This window comes from Anser anser (assembly GCF_964211835.1).
Source record: "Anser anser genome assembly, chromosome: 13".
Taxonomy (NCBI): Eukaryota; Metazoa; Chordata; class Aves; order Anseriformes; family Anatidae; genus Anser; species Anser anser.
Genome location: NC_139734.1, coordinates 19,265,608 through 19,289,670, shown reverse-complemented (window position 1 = coordinate 19,289,670; position 24,063 = coordinate 19,265,608). Strand labels below are relative to the sequence as shown.

Below are 24,063 nucleotides of genomic sequence, written 5' to 3'. Positions count from 1 at the left end.
GCTGAAGGAATTGGGGTTGTTCAGCCTGGAGAAGAGACGGCTCCAAGAAGACCTTATAGCAGCATTCCAGTACCTAAAGGAGGCTCTACAGGAAAGCCAGGGAGGGACTCTCTGTCAGGGAATGTAGGGATCAGACAAGGGGTAATGGCTTTAAACTAAGAGAGGGGGCTTTAGATTAGATGTAAAGAAAGAATTATTTTTGTATGAGGGCAGTGAGGCCCTGGCCCAGGCTGCCCAGAGGAGCTGTGGCTGCTCCATCCCTGGCAGCGCCCAAGGCCAGGCTGGACGGGGTTTGGGCAGCCTGGGCCAGCAGGAGGGGTCCCTGCCCATGGCAGGGGGCTGGAACTGGGTGGGCTTTAAGGTCCCTTCCAACCCAAAGCAGCCTCTGGTTCTGTGATTCTATGATCAAGACATTTGTTTCTATCAGTACCAAGAACGTGAATTCCTCCCCTCGTTTTGTTAAATGAGAATCCTGAGTAATGGAACACTTAACATGTGCAGAAGGAAAGTACCCTCTCCTGCACAGAGAAGTAATTCTGCGACTGTTACAAGTCAGGCGTTAAAGCTTAGGTTTACAGTGTGGAAAGTAGAATGGGACATTTCTGGCACTTGCTGTAAGAATCAGAAGAAAAGGGAGGACACAAAACAAAGTGACAATTTTTCATTAAAATTGTTGTGAACATTCTGGGAAAAGGCTTTTCAACACAAAACACTGACAAAATTTATTTTTCATGTCCTAGATAGAATTCCTAGCTAAATTATGTAAATAAGGGAAAGAGAATGAGACAGCTTAGGCTACCAAAATTTGCCAAACAATCCAGGGATTAGAATCCCAATATATGATGCTAGATACTCCCTGGATATTGACTCATTAACACTGACTTGTCTGTCTGTCTTTGATGAAATTAATATTTAATATTTCCCTGCAATATGAGTAAATTAATTTCTATTTTTTTCTCCCTACCAATGTGCTTTTGGCATCAGAATTATTAGCATCCCTATTCTCTACTCTTGCTCATTAAGGTTTCTCATAAAGGTGTCACATTGTTTCAAATGTAGAACCCAAACGCATACTTTAGGGAATCTGCAATATGACTTTTTTGCCAGTTCCTTTCTCACAGATTACTATATATGCAAAATATAATTGATTACTAATAATTATAAATATATGTTTGGAATGAAATTTCAAATCTGAATGTTAATATCGAGAAAGTTAAAATGTTACACTATAATCACACAAATTATAATTTATCATAATCAAATGAAATAAATGATGACAAAATTCAGTATGTAAGCTTTTCCCATACCTATACTGAATCAAGCAAATTTCATATATATCCTTCAAAGCTCTCAAGATATATAGTTCTCTAGGCTTTAAATATGGTGACATTACAAGAATCATACAGCTTCATTTGGAGGTCTTCATAATTTTTTTTCTAGATGAAAGGAAAAGATATCCCTGATATCCCCTGTGATTATCATGGAAATGATTGACATGGCCAATTCTTTGCTGGGAATACCACTGGAGTATGGTTTAGAAAGGAATTATTATCACCCTCATTTTACACATTGAGAACCGATGTGCATATGGGATTAAGTGATACAAGTCACACAGAAGACTCTGCAATTGAAAACTGTCTGTTCATTGATGCGCTTTTTCCACTTAATGAAAAGACCCTTCGACATCTGCCTTCCACTTCTCATTTACACAGCCCTGTAGTATGGTTTCTATCCCAGTTGATGACAGTGTTTGCTACTGTAATAGAAACACTTCTAGTGTTCCCAGTAAACTGTTGCTCAACATTCTAATCTTTGCTTTATCTCATTTCAATTGCTAAATTGCTGAATTGTTGATTGCATGCTTATCGTATTTTAAAATCATGTTGTAATTATTTATTTTGAGAAGGATTTTTATGTTTGTTTTTAATCCTATATTACATATAGGCAGAAGTGGTTGCAGCAGGTTGCTTGCTAGAATTCTATGATAAATTACACTCATATTTCTAATTTTTGAGGTCACTCAGAGACTAAATATCATCAACATCACATCCATATATCCCTAATTTTCAGAGTATCTATGATGACAATAGATGACCTAGTCGAAAACTTATTGCAGAGAATGTGCAGGATACCAGTCAAGCCACTGATTACTTTTATTTATAGTAGTGTATAATACATCTTTCCACTTTGTTTCCTTATTGAATAGATATTTTGCCCATTTTTCATTCACCTAACTCTCCTCCACACATTTTTAGCCTTCTTCTTCTTACCTTCCATTCTACAGTTATCTATGATTGCTACCTATCTGCAACTATACTTCCAGTACTGCGAAGAAGGTCATTTGAAGAAAGTTACACAATTTACAAATGACCATGAAAGATCTGTATGGACATTTAGAAGAGAAAAATATGGCTAATATTTTCGGGAGTGGTGGACCTACTGGGGGCCTCTGTACTATCTTTCTCCCTATACCACCTACTTTCAACGGGTGATGAAGACCTCCACAGAACATTCTAGTATAACTAGGCATCTCTCTGGGGACCTTTTTTGCCATTTTTTAGTCAGTTAACTGACTAGCAAATAAATAAATAAATAAATAAATATGAGAAATGCTGCTTATTATTAACTCTGAAATCCTGATTTTCAGATATTTTAATTTCACCTAATCTGCATATTAAAAGTCAAATTCAAACCTGGTTAGACCCTGACCTAGACTTTTCTAGGGGTGAGGGTTGGAAAGCTTATTTATAGCCTTCCTTTCAGGTTATGAAACCTCAAAAACAACAGTGTTTTAAATATGAGCCTTCAACAGCTATATCATCTTCCAAAAGCAAATTTCTGTTTTATGTAACGTGAAAAGTGAATGTTACCTTAGGCTGTGATTCTTACTTAAGCTCATACAGGGCTATACCCTAAAAGGAAATTCCTTTTCTGAAATGTCAGAATAAAACTAGGATAAGGGAATGACTTATTTTCTGCCTGATGCCATTTGATTCTGAATTTAAATGAGCAAAACCTCAGGAAACGTATTTTTTTCCTACAGAATCTTGTGGTGTTTCCCATGGGAAAATATCTACAAGTGAAAATGCAGTTGCGAAAGACTGATGTTAAACACAGGTGTCATTGGAACTGCTTAGACTTGTTCAAACAATTGTGCAAAAAAAAAAAAAAATCATTAGTTCTCTTTGTTGACCTTTTCTGCATATTATATGAGGAAGTGTTTACAGTAAGCAATCAAAATCAATGCTTTAATATCTAGCACTTGAAGTGTAACTCTGGCTCATGAAAGTAACTTCAGTATTTTAAAATCTTTATCAGAATCAATGCAATCACTAAGAAAAAAACACATGAATGACTTAGAGTCATTTCACATCATTTTAGTAGCCTGGAGTTGCCCTCTGTGGTCCCTGGAAGACATGTTGGAAGACTGTTGCCTCTTGGGACTGCATTGGTCACCATCTATGTTAACAGCTTAGGCACTAGGAAAGTTCCTGCCTGTCCAGCACATTCTCTTGAGTATGTCCCAGTGAAGGGTGCATAGGAAGAGGGCTGGTAGCACAGATGTCGGGAGATGAGTCTTTCTGAGGCTGCTGACAGCCAGGAAGACTCTCTGGCTTGTATCTGGATATTGGAGAGTTCACCTGAATGCCATTGGACCCTCTGACACCACGGGAAGCCCAAGTGGTAAAGTACGAGACATATCAGCTGTCACCGCCTCTTTCCCATACGATTATAAGAAAAATCTCTTCACTGTGAAGGTGGTCGGGCACTGGCAGAGGCTTCCCAGCGAGGTGGCTGATGCCCTGTGCTGGGCAGTGTCCAAGAGGCATTTGGGTGATGCTAATAACGGACTTTAGCTTTTGGGTAGCCCTGAGGTGGTCAGGTAGTTGAGCAGGCTCCTTCCAACTAAACTATTCTATTCTAATAAACACATTTCATTTGAATAAAGGCCGGGAAGAACTCATGGAAGACAGTATTAAAAAAAAAAAAAAAAAAAAGAAAAGAAAAGATTATTCTCAAGCTTTAGAAAACAGGGAAAGGAAATATTCTAAAGAGTTTACTCACTAAAACCATTACTTCTACCCAAAATGACACCTTGTACATAGAGAAAATTACTTGTATAGTATTAAAAAGAAAGGAAAAAATACTTCCAATATTTTGTGTGCAACGCAGTATCACTTAATAAACACAATGTGTTTCTAAGGAGCTAAACTACAGTTGTGGTTACATAATTTTCAAGTAAAATTATGTTGCCAAAATTCATATTTTCTCCTATGTTTGAGTTGTGCTTTCTTATGTAAAGAACACAAGGGAAAAACCTTTCCATTTTGCAACCATTTTGCATCATAAAGGAGCTTTTAGAGAGGGGTGTTATTATGTGCTGTCTAATGTATTAGCAGAATTATCAGCCCAACCTTGATTCTAGTAAGATATTTTATGTAAGAGGGAAAAAGCCAGTAGCTTTTCATGACCCAGGACATGGTTTTGATACTGACCCTCCTGGCTGGAAAAGCTTTATCTCCCTGAAGCTGCAGTTTGCCTATGGAGCAAGAAGTACCACGAGAAGCCAAAGATGCTGCCTCCCATTGCTCTGGCACATCTGCTCTAAACCCTAATGAAAGCATCTCTGACTACGATCTCAACAGAAATACCAGCTGTTTGGGGAACTGTTTGTGATTGTGGACTACTACAGCATTTCATCCTCAGTCTGATAATCATCTTCATATTTTGTGTTTGTTAAATGCTAGCTGAAGAAACCAATAGATTTCCATTTAAATGAAATGTAAAGTCTTTAACATTTAACTGCAAATGAGCTGCAGTGAGAGAGAAAGCTATGCAGTTTTTTGCTTCCCACAGGAAACAGTCCACTGTCCAGAACACTGGTCTTAATTCCTAGTAGATTTAAAATTCTATTATAGCAACCAACCATAAGTATCTTTACCAGAAGCCTCAGAGTAGTTCCAATCATTAAATATATATATATATTATTATTTTTTTCCAGTTGTGCGACTCTTCCAACTATTAAATATTAAAACTTTACTTTGCCGCTCAGGTCAATTCAAGAAATCAAGTAAACTCCACAGAAAGTATCCTACTGGCCTTTCTGGTAGAGCAGGAGGCTGCAATGAGAAGTGGAATGGAGGCAAGGGGTCAGGACCAGCTCGATTTTACTTGGATAGCATTTCGCTGTGTTTACTCACTACTAACCCAGTATATACATGGGCCTACAGCATTTTGGATTCACCATAGCTTACCTAAAGAAATATACAAAGGAAAAACAGCTCTATGAACTCCAATGCAATGACAAGCAGTGCGAATTTCTTCTGGAATACATTTGAAATATTTAATCTGTATTGATACTAACTTCAAAAGATAAATCAATGGAAAAGCATCAAAGGGGCACAGTCATATATATTAAAAGTATACTACCTCAGAGCTAGAATCATAATCTATGTTTCACTAATATATAAAGTGTATTATTCCACATATCATACTGTACAAATAAACCAACTGAGCGAGAACGTGATCAGTAAAAGCAGTCTCTCTATTTAGTTATTTTTAAAATTGGAAGTTGTGTTCAAGAGAAATAGGATGGTCAGGATTCTATACCAAGGTATTTTCAATCTTGTTACCTAAAAGCAAATTCCAAAATACATTGCTCTAAATAGATAAAGGCCTATTCACAACTTCCATAACGCTGCTTTGACTTTTTAAATCAAAATGAAAAGTTTAACCATTCCCAAATCAAAACACTTCATTACAATTCAATTTAGCATTAACCTATCTTGACAAGCTGCCACAGTGCCTTGTCAGAGCTATAATTTATTTGCCTTATCCTCCTGTATGAAATGGGTTCTTTGACCTTTGATAATGAACTGTGGTGATCCTTTGACACTCTCAGGGTATCATTTGGTTCAAAAACAACAGCAACAAAATCAGCAGCGCATCATGGGAATTCAGCTCAGAACAGAGTTCAAAACAGATAAGAAATCAAAGAATGAGGAAAGGATATACTTAAATCCAAGAATTAAGAACCCATTAGAAAAGCTATCAACACTCATACAAGTTAGGCACAATAAATATATCAGGACAGTGGAAGACGCATTCAGATTACTAAACCCTAAACTACTGTGTGATTCTGAACAAAGAAAACACTTCAGTGATGTATACAAAGTAAAATTCAAATAGTCTAGCAGTTGTTTATTCAAGACAGAAGAAATTCTCTAAGTGTATTCTAATAAAGTTTGATGAAAAGAAAAGCATCTGTTAGAAACATACAAATCATGTAAAAAGCCACCGCTGTGGGTTAACTGTGGCAGGCAGCTCAGCCCCACTCAGCCACTCACTCCCCCCACAGACGGATGGGAAAGAACCTAAAGATCAAAACTAAAGAGAACACACAGGTTGAGATAAAGACAGTTTAACAAGTAAAACAAAAGCTGCACGTGCTGGCAAAGCAAACTAAGGAATTCATTCACTGATTCCCATCGTCAGGCAGATGTTTAGCCATTTCCAGGAAAGCAGGGCTTCATTACACCTAACAGCTACTTGGAAAACAAATGTTATTAACCCCAAACATCCCCCACTTCCTCCTCCTTTCGCTAAGCTTTTGTTACTGAGCACAATGCCGTACGGTATGGAGTATCCCTTGGGTCAGCTGGGGTCAGCTGTCCTGACTGTGTCCCAGCTTCTTGCCCATCCCATACTTGCTCGCTGCTGGGGCAGCGTGAGGAGCAGAGACAGCCTTGTTGCTGTGCAAGCAATGCTCAGCAACAGCTAAAACACCAGTGTGCTGTCAACACGGTGCTGGTCACAAATCCAAAACATGGCACCATGACTACTATGAAGAAAGTCAACTCTATCCCAGCCAAAACCAGTACAGCCATTAAAAATCGTTAAGAATTGAACCTGACTGCATAGTTCTAATTTTGTGTTAAGATGTAAACCTGAAGAAATAAAAGCAGTAGAAGTAAGATATCAGGGGGTAATTCCAAGAAGTTAATAGATGGTATCTGAAGATCATAGAAAGCCCAAAATAGCATCCAGTAAGTCCCTAATCAAGTTTGAAAAGTAAACATGAAGAGAGCACCAGTTAAAAATCAAATTTAAAACTTATTTCTCATTCAATCCACTGAGAATTGCACTATGCCTTGTAGCATATACAGAATACAAACTAGTTATTTCCCAAATAAAGGTGTTTCTCTATGATCATCTCACCTGTGATGATTGTCTGCCAGTTCCAATTAAATTCAACACAGAAAGAGGCTAAACTGAGGGTGCTAAAATGCATAACTACAGGTACATAAAATCCTCTCCTTGGCTAACAGCTGATAACATTGACTAACAGTCTGTTAAATTACAATAGACCTGTTTGTGCAAGACAGATTTTAGGTAGACATTATGAATGACAGAGCCCCCCCCGACCTACAGAATAGTCGATACGCAACCCAATGGATTATTAAATTAAGGGAAATACAATGAATCCTGCTGACTTTATGCAACTACAAATAGTAATGTAGGATAAAGAAAGTACAAGCTAAATTGAATAAAATTAACTAATTGAAGGGTCTTTTAATATAAACATAAAAGTAGAATTCTCATCAATATGTCCTTCTAGCAAGAGCCCAGAAGGACAGGTTCTTGACCTTATGTTGTTTCACTTTTATTCTGTCAGTTGGAAAGAAAAACATCCAATCTTCTCTCTGGTAAATGTCGCAGATCCACAATGATCAAAAGAAACCATTGAACTATAAACTGGATAGTCCTTGAAACCAAAGCAATCTGGAGAGCTTGGTAAGGTGCATAGTAAAGTACTGTTTACTTTGATAAAGCCATATATAGTCATACCTTTAGTAACAAAAGAATGATGATTATGCAACAACAGATTTTCTTCTGAAAAGCAATGGTTCTTGAAAAAGCTATTGATATTTCAGTGTGTAATCAGCTAGGATGTAAGATTTCAGCAGAATCCTAGAGGTCTAATACTCACAAATAAACAGAATTAAAACAAACAAACAAAAAACTCAAGTAAGCAAACTTGTTCAGAATGCCATAACAAGTTTTGGCCAAACACTAAATATATATATATATATATATGTGTGTGTATATATATATATATAATAAAAATAAAAATTCTAAAAATAAAAAATCTATTCCACAAGGATGGTTAAACACCTGGACTATATGTATACAGAAGCTCACTATGCTTTATTTATCAAAAAGCTTAAGGTCAAAGGTTTGAGATCAATTATTGCTCTGTAGATAAAAATTTTGGCAATTGGCTCAGTCTACCAGACAGAAATATAAGATTAAAATGGCTGGAAGACAAACTAGAAACAGTCAGAAATAAGGTTCTATTTTGTAACATTGCCAATACAGGGGAAAACAGAAGATTTTTCAACACTAATTGTCTTAAAGATGAGGCAGTTTATTTTTTTCTATAAGATCTTCACCAGTTCAAACAAGATTTAATTTATAAAATCAGACTAGATGACAACAATACTCCCTTATGGCTACATAATCTATTATCTAGATGTACACAGCCATCAGTCATGGCATCTTACATAAACAAATATTTCATTTAATGAGATTTTAAAAACTGATAGTTAATTTTGGAAAAGCAACTTGGAAGAATTATTTTTCCTTTAATAATATAGATTTTTTGTCTCTATTTTAACGTCTTTGAATTTTTCTTCTTTTATATACCTCATGTTTCAGCTTAGAAAATTAAATATAAGCTACTGTTACAAATGCAATACATTCTAAATGTATTATACTGCTAAAGTTATCTTTTATACTTACATTTTTCATCAAAATATCACATTTTTTATGACTTACAAAATATCAGTAACACAAACTTTCATTCGCAAACACAATTTCTTATTGTGATCCCATTTTTATCTAAATTAAAAATAAATTATTAAAAAATAAATAAAAGTGATATAGTAAGAGTATTTCAGGTAGCATTAGTTAGATCATAACATTCTTAGACTTAATTGCATGCTGCTCCTCCATGTCACTTTCACATAATATACTGTCTCATCCTCTCTACTTTTTTATATGCTACCATTAATATTTAACTACCAAATATCTTTTACTAGAAGACATTTATAAAGTTTGGACGACTAGGAAATAACCATTCATGTAGCAACTACAGACTAAATTATATTCCAAATTGGAAAGCCCTTCCATCTAAGCAGTAAATCTCCGTACATCTTTGCTACATATATATATAAAACAGTTGGGTTTAGATATTCTTCTAAACAATTCAATTCAGGACTTTGCAATGTTATTTAAAATATTAGGTATGAGTAGTCATTTTAATTTCACAAGCTTAACATTAAACGTGCTTGAATACTGTGTTGAAATATGGACTTAAGACTGCAGTAAGCATCAGAAGATTTTGGTCAGTTGTGAAAATTACCTTTATAGATTTAAAACAAAAATAAAAACAAAAATAGCAATATCTTAAGAAAAGACTGTGACTCAACACAGGATTTGCTTCTCTGTAGGTGTAGGATGAACTTACATACGCACAGGATCATAGCAGTGAGGAGGATCATAGCATCATTTTCAGCTCTGTACATGTTAAGTCCTAGCCATTTCCTTTATTTAAAATGCTATGGAGTTTCTGCAAGACTAAAAACATCTTTCAATTTTTCTGACTAAACAACATGTAACAACTTTCCTCCATTTTTGCAGAGGCTGTTTTTGCTTATTTGTAAGTTGAGGGAGATAACTGCTGTCAGCCTGATTTACAGTGTTTTGTGTCTTTCCAATTCGTATTAAAACAAATAAATACTAATCAACCCACCAACCTCACTCTAAACATCCCTTTTGCTTTAAATGATGAAAGCATTCTCATTTGTTTCCTTCTCCTAAAATATATGTTTGTAGCTTCACTGTGAAGTTGCAGCTTTGCGTGCCAGCCTACAGGGCCAACTCTGCAACAGTGACAGAAGTTAAATGGAAGCCAGAGATGGAGCTTGTAATTCTGTGAAGTACACTGGAAGCTTCCAAAAGCGTTAAATCAATCAATAAAAACAACAGGATTACAATCTAATTCCAGCAAGATATCATTCATTGTTTTACTTCCCTCAGAAAGCCTGCCGTTGAAATTACCATCTTCTCAGAAGCTGCTTTTAAAAAATCTTCGTGATTTGTCAGCACGTTGTTACTTGGCATTCAGAGCTGACAGCCTCTGAAGAACCATTACAGGCATTCATTGAGCTCTTCTTCTGCTAATTCCAAGCATAACTCAGATTTGTTACCATACTGGCAATCACAAGTGAAGACAATTTTCTCATGGTAGTGTATACAGAACCAGTAACGGCTGATGATACGTAAAATATCTTCAGCCAACCGTACAGTAGCAGGCGATACAAAATTATTTGGAAAAAAGAAAAAAAAAAGGATACAACAGGCAGAAAAGTCAAAGGGAATACATCCTGATTGTGAGAACAGAGCTTTGGGTTCAAAGAATTAGATCTAAAGGCAGGTAAAAAGACAAAGGAATACATCTTTCAGGGAAATGAACATGGAAGTAATCCCGTGTTAAAAATGTATTTGGAAAGTAACCTATTGCCATTTTATTGTCTTTTTAAAAATAGAGTTCTTTTTAGAAACAGGCATAAATACTTGCACTTGTTCTAAATTTGATGGGAAAGCATACTGCCTAAAGGTTTTGAGAACCATCTGCTCCCCAGAATTTAAAAATACGTTTCCTATCTATGCAGTACTGTAACATCTTGAAGATTCATGCTGTAGAAACACAGTACTAAAAAGGTTTTCCTTTCTTCTCCCAAATAAACATTTAAGCCAATCAGCATGACAGAAGGTGCATATTAGACAATGTTTCCACCACTGAGGAAAAGCTATTGAAATAACAAGATCCAGATGTTACACCAAACTGAAGTTTATCATCCTCAGAACCCCCCCAAATTGTGTCTGATGTTTCATGCAATGATTGCCTAATTTGCAAATGTGCATTTTCTCGCTACATGATAGGAAAAAGTACACCTGTCAAGAAACCTGTTTTCCACATGCACTGAATGACATCTGCAGCAGCTAAGCACCAGGGGAATCCAGATACCATTAACTTAGAGTACATCTTGCTCTGCACAACTTCCTCTGGAAATCAGCAAGACACACAGAGTAAAGATGCCCATTTATTTATTTATTTTTGAGCATCTGCAGTTAGATTGAGCAGGGAAATTTGCAAAGGAAGATTTTTGAATAATAAATTCATAGATTGTCTTACAAAATTTAAAATATTTAATTTTCAACTCTGGGGGTTTAGAAGAAATTAAATTTGTTGGTAAGGCCACAGGACTAGACAGTCTGCTTCAGTAATGAAGTTCAGTAACATTTATGATCTTCTACAACAAATACAGAACGGCATTTAGAATTGTCCTGGTGAAATATTTTTGGTATCATCTTATAAAGCCTTGCAACAGACATCTAATCCTCTATTAAAACTGACAATGTAATTCTCAGGATCTCCTAATTTCTCTATCAAAATCTCACTTCAGGTGAACTTTTCCCATGACATTCTGTAATGTTTACTTTTAAGACTTGAGGAAGAGGAGAAGGAGAAAATACCAGACTCAGTAATGATTAGCCAAAAGCATACCTGTGGGCACAACTGGACTACCATGTGCAGAAAGCATTGCAACATCTGTCCCTATTTTTATGAATGTTTGCATTATATTTTTAATCAATTATTTTTATCACATCTTCTACACATTGCAACTAAAATCATGACCACTAAAACAGACTGTGGCCCCAAAGACCTTATGCTCCGAGGGAACGGGTGATAGAATGAAGAAAAAATGAGCCAGACACAGATGGGTGAGGACCCTGATTCACCAAGGCATTTAAGTGCATCTTAATACAAAATAACTGAGTAACCACAGTGATTTCAAAACAACTGTTCTTGTGCTTAACGTTAGGAACAGTCTTAAGTATCTCGCTGAATCAGACTACATTAATTTTAAAGGTCACGTAAAGTGTCAGAGATCTGCAGACTGAAACATTTCTCCTGAACTCGTCTAACACTTTCAGTTGAACAACCTTATTTTTTGCTCTTCATACTTGAGAGTATTAAGAACTTCTAAAACTTTATTTAATATAAGGATATTTTCTGAACACAACTGTTACTTCCATATAAATCAACTGTGCCTCAGTGGATTTGATATACATAAAATAAAATCTAAAGAAGGATTCGGTGGCACATCTAATACTTGCATATTTTTAAGCACAAAATATATCTGGGCTTAAATATAAGAGCAGAAATTAGAACGTAGCAGTAGAACAAAAGAAAATGAAAGAAAACATCTCAAACGGTAACAATCCAACTTAAAAAAAATAATAAAGAATCTCCTTTCACTGACAAATCCATGAGTGATACAGAAGGACTAGAACAACAGCGATGGTATGGCTGTCAAGACATTTGATTCATAGATATCCTAGCAGTGGAACACACTTTTGCTTAAAAATTACAGTAGAACATATTCTAGAAGTCTTCCGAGAGTCCTTACAAGATGGCTCATGATTCTGTGATGGATATTTAGATTAAGAATGGCTAAGCTTAGCATGTAATGCAATTAAATGAATAAATAATATTTTGAATAGACTTCTAGACGACAAATGAAATGTGATATCAACTGAGACTTAAATATGTTTAAGAATCTAAACAATAAAAACATCTGTACAAAAAGATTCCCTCGAGATAAGAAGAGTTTTGTTTCAGGAAGTATGAATTCTTTTTTATTGCAATGTTCTGATACCTTACACAAGATATTATGACCATACTCTCAAAGACAGTACAACTTCTACTAAAATTTTAAGTGCCACAATACCTTTAAATATTGCACAAGTGGATTTTAACCTTATTCTTACTATGCAGCAACATACAGTCTTCACCACTCAGAAAGTGAATCATACAGTTCTTTCAAACCAGTTCTTTCATTTAGAAATTCCAACTCTGTGTTTGTCTTCCCACCTGTAAAATGGTAACAGTACTCTCTTCCTGTCATTTCTAAAACATATCCAGGAAAAAAACCTTTTCAAGGAAAAAATAAATAATAAATAAAATAAAATAAAATAAAATAAAATAAAAGGAAACAAACCAACTAGGTAAAAGCAGAGTCTTTCTTTTACTGATTGAAACTTTTAGTTGTAAATGATGGGGCTCTGGCTTTTAGAACTTGTTTTACTTATTAGACTTATTTTTCACTGTAATGTAAGAGGGACTTTTTCCACCAGGACTGTATTTGATGGCTAACACCTGCTTTTGTGAAGGACTTCTCAGAAAGATTTGTAGTGTCTTTCTGTCACTGATATCTGAACAGAACTTAATGTTTTTCATCTACTACAAAAGTTTGGAGTAGGAGGCTTCTGAAGAAGCAAGCAGATATAATGCTGGAGTTAAGCACATCTAATTATCACAGGGTACATGATTTGTCACATTAATTCTTTTCTTCTCATAAAAACTGCTGAGATGCTTAACTTTAAAATGCAATACAGGTATCACACAAGTGAATTATTTTACTTACTTTCCATATATTCTAGCTCGATAGCAGTTCCACTATAGCTATGGTTGAAAACTGCTTACTATTTAATATACAGCCATTCAAAATGCTCCGAAATCCACCTGCTGACTCAATGCTTTAATATTTTTATGGTCGTGGTGGCGGCCAAAATATAGGGTAATTTGGAAAACACATTCTTCAGATACAGGTCAGCTCCCATAAAATTAGTTTGTGTCACCTTTTTCTAATGTTTTTCTCTTTAATTCAGAACTTAAACTACGGACTATGACATGTATTTTCCTTATGGTGAAAGAAACACTATAAAATAGTTGAAGTAAACATTTAGAATCACGGCATACGAAAATGATGCATAAACTGAAACACACCTTTAGGTTAACCCAGGACCCGTTCCACTGAGGTTTACGACTAATCTTTTCCAAGTGGCACAATAGGTCCTGACATATCCCTGGTAATATGATATTGAAATCTATCCATATCCATTTTCTAGGAGTACTGTGCACATGGGCTAAATCCAGTGACGTTTTGTCTGAAATTCAAATTGATGACTTCAGTGTAATATTTTAAACTAGTGACTTACCTTGAAATTACTGTAATGAACATTAATTAACTACAGAGAAGACAGGGTAGTACAACCATGTGCTTTGCATGACTGAACTGAGTCTGGCTAAGAGAAAGAAAATACTAACTCCCTTGGTTAAGTTATCTCAAGTTCCCTTGCTAACATGAACTGCTTGGCTTTTGTTAGCTCTTTAACAGCTTGGTGGCAGAGAATGAGGAACAGAGTAAAAGAATTCAAGTATACTGTGTGATGAAGCAAAAAGAGGCCAGAAGCGTTGCAGCTACTTTTGCAAAGAATGCTTGTGTAAGCTCTACAGTGCGACGGCTCGGGCAATTCCAAGTAACAACTTCTTGTGAACGTTCAGTGTAGTTTTGAAAATCTATTTTAACAACTATAGAGTTGATCAACTGAAGCAACCTGCACCCTTTCTTCATCATTTCCTGATGAAACAAGCAACATCCTTTAAAAAAAATCTAGTCTCAAGGAATTCACAGATGCGATAAGAGATCCATCAGGCACAAAAGAATCCAAGCACCAGGCTGCCTACGACCTTCCTGCCTTTTACGGTGATGGCAACACAGCATTGCATGGCTGTGGGACGCTAACGAGATGCAATGAGCAGCACAGGCCTAACAGAGGGGCAGAAATCAGAGATCCTGGTGAGGAACTGAAGACTGTGCACTGCATATACCCCCCAAAACAGATGTGTGAAGGGCTGCACCTCCCATTTTAAGGCTTGAGCATACCTGAAGTTGCGTTCAGAAGTTTACAACTTCCCCTCACTCATCTTAATGCTACATTAACCAAGTTTTGTGGCACTTTGTTTACATCTTCTTTGATACCATCTTTTCAAACTCTACACAACACAGATCAACAACCGACTAGAAAGCAAAATATCAGTGGAAACAATTCTTACACATTTACACTTAATTACAGCAATACAATCATAAAGACATCACTTATACAAAAACTGGAAATTCACAGCTATGAGAAGAGTGAAGACCCAACTAAGAGGTCAAGAAAAAATGGGGTCTTACTAATATGCCATTCTGAACTGCTATGGCTTGATAGTGGAATGTAATCCTTAGCAAAGAATCTTCTTGCTTTAGTAGTCGTAAATTAAACTGTTAACACAATTTTAATGTATTTTTGTGATGTGAAAGAACAGAACTGTCTTATGTCGGAAGAGGAAAAATATAGTTTAATAAATTGTCTGAGCCAATACCTTAGTAAGGTTTATCTTGCTTCTCCAAATTTCTCATACAGAATGTTAAAAAAATACAGACTAAAAAAGGCCTTTAAGTTAAAAAGGGGATTTGAATAGCTAACTTTTTTGTCTTTGTTAATGATGCCACAGCCAATTACAGTTGCTGAATTATTTGTTTTTATAATGCTACAAAATAATTCTGTTTTGTTGGCATATGTGGGTCTGCATTCAGAAATACTCAAAATCCTCAGAGGATACAGAGCCTGTATTATTCCCAAAAATCCACTGCACAAGTAACTAAACATACAATTTTTTCTGTGCAAGAAAAAATGCTTCCTATCTCAGCTTTCAATGTGCAACAGTATCACTGAAATAAAAACCACTGAAAAAAGATAAAAACCATGAAAGAAAATGTTACATTTTTAGGGATAGTATTAGCAAGAGAATACGGATTTTACAGAATGAATTCCAGAAAAAAAATCTAAACCTATTTTTAATAATATTCAATGTGCTTTTCAGACAGCTTATTCAAACCAGCATAACAAAGATCATAATTGAATATTTTATTGCTCTTCATCAGGAACTTTTTCAAAATCATCCTGGCATATAAGAAAGTAGGCGTTTTCAAATGGATACTCCTACAGAAAACAGTGAAATGAAAAATTCATTTGCTACAACTATAGGACTATTTTCATCCTGGCTTTTTTCCCTTGTTCTTAAGTGAAAAAGTGTAAAAATGAAAACCAAAAAACATTTGAGCATAGAGCAGGTAAGATTAGACAAAAGGGAATAAAGGTAAAGGTAGACTTGCTATTATAAATTAAAACTCTGTAGAAACTCTACAATATTCCATAGTAGGTATTTTTATTAAATCAATGTCCATACGTTTAATCCCTAACCATGATAGAGCACTCTTTCAGAAAGTCTTGTGTACAGGAATTCGTATTTAACTATCCAATTAGCTCCTCCCAGTGTTTATGTTCAATTAGTTTCTCCTGGTATTTATGGTATTGTAATTTGCTTGATCAGCCAATACAGCTACATTTATAATTGTTACCTGACAAAGGCATTATTGGTATACATACAGAATAGCAAAACCTTAAAGCACAGGTCCCATCTAGCCCAGGGTTCTGTCTTTATGTTCACTGGCCGAACAGGGGGTGTTTGTGGACCAGTGCTCCTTACTTGAATACTCTGTCTTCCCCGAGAGCTACCGAATTACCTCCAGTTAAGCCTAAGTTACCATCTGACTGCTTTAGAAACTTGCAAGAGTAGATCACAGTTAGGGATTCAACATGGGATATTTTGCCCTTGCAGTTGATATGGGCAGCATCTCTGGACAGTGCTTTATTCTAGACCTTTGGTCTTACACAAAGTAAAACCCAAACAGAACAAAACACTCTACCAGATTACCTATTCTCAGTGCCCCTGGTGAAATCACTTCCACTTTATTTGTATTTCCTCATGTTTTTTTTCTATAACTAGGAGCTTTATGACTTTCTCAGTTAACTATCCAAACAGTTTTTGCAAAACAACTAGTAGGAGGATTGATTGCTGCGGACCAAAAGGTTAAGTATTACAGAACAAAGGGATGAATTTCTATACCTCAGCACTTATAAATGATGATTGCAGAGTAGAAAAAAAAAAAAGCATCTTTCATCCTGTTTTACTAAAACAAACTTGAAAGTGCTTTTCATTTCCAACAGTTTAAAAAAAATAATAAAGGACCATGTTTTCATGACTGAAGTAAATCTAAGGAGTTTATTGTAGGAAGAATGTCTATGTTAAGACCCCACCTTATACATTTATTCGTATTTAGCTTCCTACAGTGAAAAAAATGACATGAAAATAGTGCTGCAATTAAATCTCATAGTAAATGTTGCAAATATACAATAATCCAGTATTTTTAAAGGCATTGTATTCTGTTATGTATTCACTTAATTAATTAAAATTAAAGCAAACAAAAAAACCTACTTAAATCATATCCTGATATTTAAAATTTCTGACCAGTTATTGTTAGCTGACCCTGCTTTAAGCAGGGGGTTGACCTGAGGACCTTCTGAGGTCCCTTTCGATCTAATGTTACCTCTCCAAAGAAAGAATATAACATCACATTAATTTACAAGATTTTGAGCACAAAAATAGATTCACTTTGATGGTACTACATTTAAGGACGGTCAAGTTGATTCTGTTACTCAAGTGATCTCTTTAATTCCAGAACTGTCATTAGTCACAGCAATATGCTCCATTGGAACTGATGGAAGCAGTAGTAGGTTATGCTTAACCTCATGGAATTCAAGTGTAATAGCTTTTTGCTTCATTTAGACCATCTCCACATGCACGTTAACAAGCAATATAATTTTTCTGTAACTGGTTTTCAAATAATTTTGCATACTAAGAATCTTTTCCTAAAACTGAAATTTTCTAAAAATAGAGTCACCGTTATTGATCCAGAAGCATAGCTTTCAAGTAAGCAAAGAATGAAGTAATATGGAGAACCTATTACAGAAAAGAACAATTTACTGAAAACAATAATTCCAAAGCCTACAGATCAAAAAAGGAAGGGGGGGGGGGGGGGGGGGGAGAAGATTTAAGAGAATTGCAGCTATCTTATCAAGGTAGTATGGTGAGTAAGCTCATAAATTGTTGCTATAACTTATTTATAGTTGATAGAAAGATATAGCTGATAGACAATAGAATAAAATATGAGTGGCTGTTTCTTGGGGAGTGAAGTGATAGAAGGAAATAGAACAAATATAATGTGTAAGGACTACAGAATCTTTATAACCATTAGGCTGAGAAATCTTCATTTACAGGTTCTACAGCACTGCAGTAGAACCATGACTCTATACTTTAGCAACCTTGTGAAAGAGGACAATGATTTCCGAAGATGTTTAAAATAATGGAAACAGGTAACATACAAATCATTACTCAAGTGTGTTCATATTTACCTTGAGTTCAAGTACTGATAGGTTGCCTTGATTTCTCTGTAGATATGCAATCAGTTAAATAAGCTAACAGCAACTATTTTAAATTATTCATTTGGCCTTAATGTTTCATTACTTTGGAGAATAAACCAGAAATAGAAGGCTTCAACTTTTGATGATCCTCTAAATGATACACAACACAATTTAATGCCACTGGCAATAAAGCCTTTTTCTCTACCATGAGCACCTTGATAGGACAAAGAATCAGCATCTCATCTCACCAGAGAAACATGAAAAAAATATATACTGAAAAGCATTAAGTTAAAAGGAACATAGTAACTGAAAGTTCAGACAAGATGCCATCAGCTTTGAGAATGGCATGACTGGAAGAGATGGCAAAGGAAAAAGGCATAGAAACTTTATTGGTACTAGAGAACTTCAGGTTAAATTTATTTCACCAAAGAATTCGTTATATTCAACACTTCCACTGCAGAAATGTATTGCATCTACTGACTCACTGCAATGAAGCTCATCAGGGATTTAAAATCTGTAATTGCAAGGTCAGGAGCATTTATTACCCTGGTCTTGGTACAATCTCTCCCCAGCCCTCTTAAGTAACAGAAGGGTAACAGTTGCACTAAAGAAGACTTTGAAATATATCACCATCTGTGCCTGCCAGTACTGTATCTACTTTTTGCCTAGGTCCAGTATCTTCTGCTGACAATATTCATTGTCCCTCTGTTGACTTACAGAGCAGCAGTCATACTTCTGTGGACTGACTTTGAGCCTTTTCCCTGAGGGCACCAGGCAGCTCTCACTCCGTAAGAATTTCGTATCTGCCAAAGCACTAGGAGTCAAACAGCCTTCCTCAAACACATCCACAGCACGAGCCACAGAACCTTCTAGGGGAAAGTCAAAGAATCCAAAAACATATTATACCTGATGAGTTCTATAAAAATACACTCTTCAACCCTTTTGTCTATAGGTGAGAACATCAGAGACGTAGAAACTTCATGAAGTTGTTCTGATACTTTGCTGAACACATTCAGGCGTGAAACCAGTACTGTGATGTGAGACGAAACATAATAAATAGGAACGCTGCCTGTCTGAAAGGAAAAGTCAGGGTTGTTCTACTTTTGCTCAGTCTCTCAATATAACTTACATCTAAGGGTATCTATTAAAAATCCTGTTGCTTTTCTCTTTGATCTAAAGGTGTCAAGGAAGCATCCGTTATAACATACTGCCTATTCTTTCAAAAATCTGAATTTCCTTTGAATGGAAAATCACATAGAATGACATCTTTTTTAATGTATGACAAAAATGCTGTATATTAGGAATTAAAGAGATCAAGACAATTGACAATAAAGACTACAAAGGACTGGTAAATCAATAGAATGAATGAAATGTATGAAAAGAAAAAAAAACACCACCCACCATTCTTCTTAGACAAACGTGGCAGACAACACAGCAGGGAAGAATAGAGTAAGACAAAACACAATAAAAAAAAGTGACTGTACTATTAAAGAACGAAAAACTTTGTAGGTATCAATTAATTGACTAGGATCATTATTCAAAACCAAGTCACAGTATTTATTTCACTTGTCAGTAGTCTAGAGAACAAAAGAAACCTGAACACAACCGAAGATCAACAGAGTAAATTATTGTAGAACTAGATTATGGGACTGAGTGAAGGTTTACTGATGAAATTGAATGAAGAATGGCAAACAAGTACACAGACAACAGCATCATTTGCAGTCTTTTGGTAGAGAGGACAGACAGTGAAGGGCACCAGTAACTCATAAGGTTTAACTATTAAAACATAAGGTTTACTCACTAGATGCAGTTTTAAACAGAAATTTAAAGTACAGCTCATAAAACCCATCAAAAACAGGTTAAAATTCTTTCCTAGCATTGTCCAATATCTGACAGTTTTTTTCCAAATTGCCTTAAATGACTCAAAAGTTTAAATCCCACTAAGGGTCGCTGGAGAAATGTCAACATGTATCCCTCCCAAAAGCCTATTCCAAACCCGCTAAAATTAGTGCAAGTTTGTCTCTGATGTTATGTAGACACAGAAACAAGCACTGAAGGTGACACATTCTTCATGATGCCTTGCATATATATGCTTACGCAGGGTCCAGTACTAAGATGACAATTAGGTTTTGGATAATAAGGTGTACGCACAGCTCTTGACACTCAATGAAGAAAAACTAGCATATTTCAAGATCTTCTGCTGAAAAAAAAAAAACAACAAAACAAAACAAAACACAAACAAGCAACAAGCAAGAGCAAACAAAACAGAAAACCACCAAAAAAAAAAAAAGACACAGCTATTCACCTTCCTAAATTGGAACCAATTTAATTTGGAGGGTGGAAGGGGAAGACAAGAAGAAATAGCCCATGAGACCAACTGCTATCAGTTTCATATTTTGCTATTTGTATGTGCAGCTATTAATGAGCCCAATTGAAAAAGGGCCTTCATACCTCTGCCATGGCTGCTTGACACGAATGGCACTTAACGTCTGTTCTCTGCTCATCCCCCCTCCCATGCTGCCTGCGCTCCACTGCTGACTAGTCATTCGGACTGTGACCAAACCCGAACAACCTTCTTTGAAAAAAACCTTCCCTAAAGCACACTCACCTAAGTATAAAGCAGATACGTTGTTCTTTCATTAGACCTCGATAGTTCACCTACAAACTAGTAACCATTCTTTCCCATGGCAAAATAAATAAATCTGGAGACACCAGGCTGAACATTCCCAGAATAACTGAAGATTTTTTTCCCTTTTGAACATTTGTCAACAAGCAGGATTATTGAACAAAATAAGTTTCCTTGACAGAATGATTTCAGCTTTTGAGAAAATGTATTCTGTCAACAAGGCAGAGTAAGGATTTGACAAAATAATATGTCTGAACTGCTGAAGTGTTTGAGTTTTCTTCTCAGGCATAACAATGAGAGGTTGTGTGTGTGCGCGCACAGTCAAAAGTAACTCTTTCAACATTATATGCATGTTTTCTCCTCAGGTGTCAAAGTCAAAGACAAGGTCTGGCAACCCCTCTAATGTCTTCATATAATGAGCCACAGCCAGAGAGCAATATCATTTACAGAGACTGACCTCAGGACCCTTAGACAAATTCCTTTCTAAGCCAAACAATTAGCAAAGAATGAAGCAGCAAAAGAAAAGGATTACAATAAGCAGAGCACATAAAAAAATAATCCGAAAGAAAAAAAAAAAAAAGTAAATCGGAACGTTGCCCAGGAAGAATCTCTAGGCTAAGAAAGTCACACAGTTAAACCCTCGTCCTAAAATTGTCTGAAGGTACTGGCACTCATCTTACCCAGAACTCTGTACTCCATTTCAGAAGCCCTGCTCCTGAAAAACACTGGTAAGCTTTCACATCAGTCATGATATTCCTGCTAAAGCTGAATTGCCTTTTATGAAAGTATTTGCTGGAAAAGCTATGGGGGAAGAAGGAGAAGGCAGTTTCTAGTCTTAGTGTTTTTTTCTGAATTCAGCTTCTCAGTATAGGACTTCTGGCAGTAAAAACATCCAGCACAAACTTTTAAATCAAAGGTGAGATTTAAATACTTCATTCTTGTCCTCACTATCAGATCAATGTTGGATGCTGATAATTTATAGCTACCAATATAAAAGTGCACTGATAGAGTCAGCAATGGAGAGAAGCTAATAAAGAAATGGGGAAAAAAGGAAGAACATTATTTACAGCATGCTTTGCCTGCATAGGAATGCGCTCACCATCGATATTTTTCACTGGGATTTGTTCTGCTGGATATACCATATTTCCTGAAGGGTTCCAGTGAGGGGAGTTAAAAAATAAATAAATAATATAAAACCCCAGGCATTACAATTGTCAACTGTGAACAGAATTTCCTGAGTTCTCCACAGTCTTTATAAACAACTTGCTAGGAGATTACCTTTCACAACTGAATTAACTAAAATAATTTTGATACTTAATGTGGAAGTTCTTCATGTTTATTTGTGTTGCTGCAATAAGCAACAACGAATTTTAACCTCTCTCTAGACTACACCAACTACTTGTCAAAGGTTTTACTGCACTTCTGCTTGGTTTTGATGTTAAATATGCATTTCTTGCTGTCCACATGTAAACCTGGCATTAGGCTTCATTTAAGGTCTAACCTTTTTTGGTGTGTTCTGCACTTCTTAATGAAGCAGGCATAAGCAAAATAAAATGTGTCTTTCCATGATTGGAACATATAGCATCAAAATCCAGGTACAACTTGTTTCACAGCTGGAGTAAAAGCCTTGACAGTAAGTTTTGCTTTTAGCAATCTTACCTTATTAAGCACTATTTCCAAGTATGAAGACACCCTTTTCCAAGTCAGGCACTGCCTTTTTTTGTTGTTGTTTTTTAAGCAAATTTCAAGATATGCTTAAAAGTTCTCCAATGCACCTAGCAGGGAAAAGTTACATTGTCAGCACTGAATGGTTGAAATGGTCAAAATGCAAGAAAAACATGACCAAAATAATGTAGCCAAAGAAATCAGTGCAGGAAATGTTCAACAGTTCAACAACAAGCTATTTTTCAGACACTTGAAAGCCTCATGCACCAAAGCAGAAGAAACAGACTGGGCAGTGTGGAAATAGTGAGACTACCAACAAATTAGACAAAAGATAACAGCAGGTCTTTACAAAGAAAAAACTTCTGGTCCAATGTCAGCCCTATAAGCTGAAATAGAGCCTTCAGGCTCATCTCTTAGAAACAAATCCAATTCAATACAAGAAAATATTACTCACAGTTAAACAGAAATTTGCTGCATTACTGAAGATGGTACCAGGTTCTTCAAAATACAGGGTGTGCAAATGCGTGTAAATACATAACACACATATACAGTCACCAGCCTATACATAGAATAAGCAAGCATATATATGGATATGTTTGAGTGTGCATGTGCATATACACACACACACAAAGGCCCTCAAAACAAACATGTATTTGCTACTTTCTGAAAGAACACGTATAGGTAGATAAATTTATTCTCAGAATGGTCCTTTCAGTAACTCCAGAATGTCTCCCGAGGTTTACCATTTTGTGTCCTACTACTTTAAGGAAAAAGACCTGATGAATTTCAAATTCAGTAAAAGCATGTTCTACAGTGTTCTTGCATAAAGAATATGACATTTGAACAAATATAAAAGGTTTTTAAAGAAAGTTTATAAATTTATTACATAAATATTTTGAAGCTTGTTAAAATATTAAAGAAATAAATGCCATAGCTGAGCGCTAGACTCCTGTGCCAATTTTTTGTGTCTGTAAATTTCCCTTGAGGTCCCATAAGTGGCACTTCGGCAGCCTATGTTCTTAAAGCCCCCAGGATCTTAGAATTTAAGATCAAAAGATCTTTTAAAAAACAGCAGGTGCTAGAAGCTTTTAATATATAAGATGCTGGAAACGTTAACAAAAAAAAAAAATCTGCTTTTCACCCTATCCAGCTATATATCTCATGAATCCCGTGAGTAGGTTAATCTTTGACACAGCCTAGAGCTACTTTTATTGTAAGAAGTTAAGCAAAGAATGGTGTACAGCCTGCCACACACCAGTCTGGGATGTAGAGTGGTTTGGATTATAGCAAGCTACAGCACACATTAGGATTTCTATTAAAAATAAATAAGGTCTTCTCAACATTTTTCTCCTTAAGAGGGAACAACAAAGGATGCAGACTCAAAAGTGAATATTAATCTTCCAGTTTAGCTTTGTACTAGGGTATGCCACAGAGCAAAGGGAAATAACAAGAGCTAGTGCAATCAGATAAGTTTATACTGGCACATGGGTGGC

The 24,063-nt window shown here is 35.8% G+C and overlaps 1 protein-coding gene across 1 annotated transcript in view; it reads right to left on the bottom strand.

Annotated features, from left to right (window-relative positions):
- The window catches only part of LOC310880977 (uncharacterized protein), a 1,343,899-nt gene that overhangs the window by 1,128,909 nt on the left and 190,927 nt on the right, over window positions 1-24,063 (bottom strand). Inside the window, exon 6 of the mRNA XM_083797545.1 lies at window positions 22,565-22,680. The gene's annotated coding sequence lies outside the window, so the exon portion shown is untranslated. The remainder of the gene's footprint in view (window positions 1-22,564; window positions 22,681-24,063) is intronic.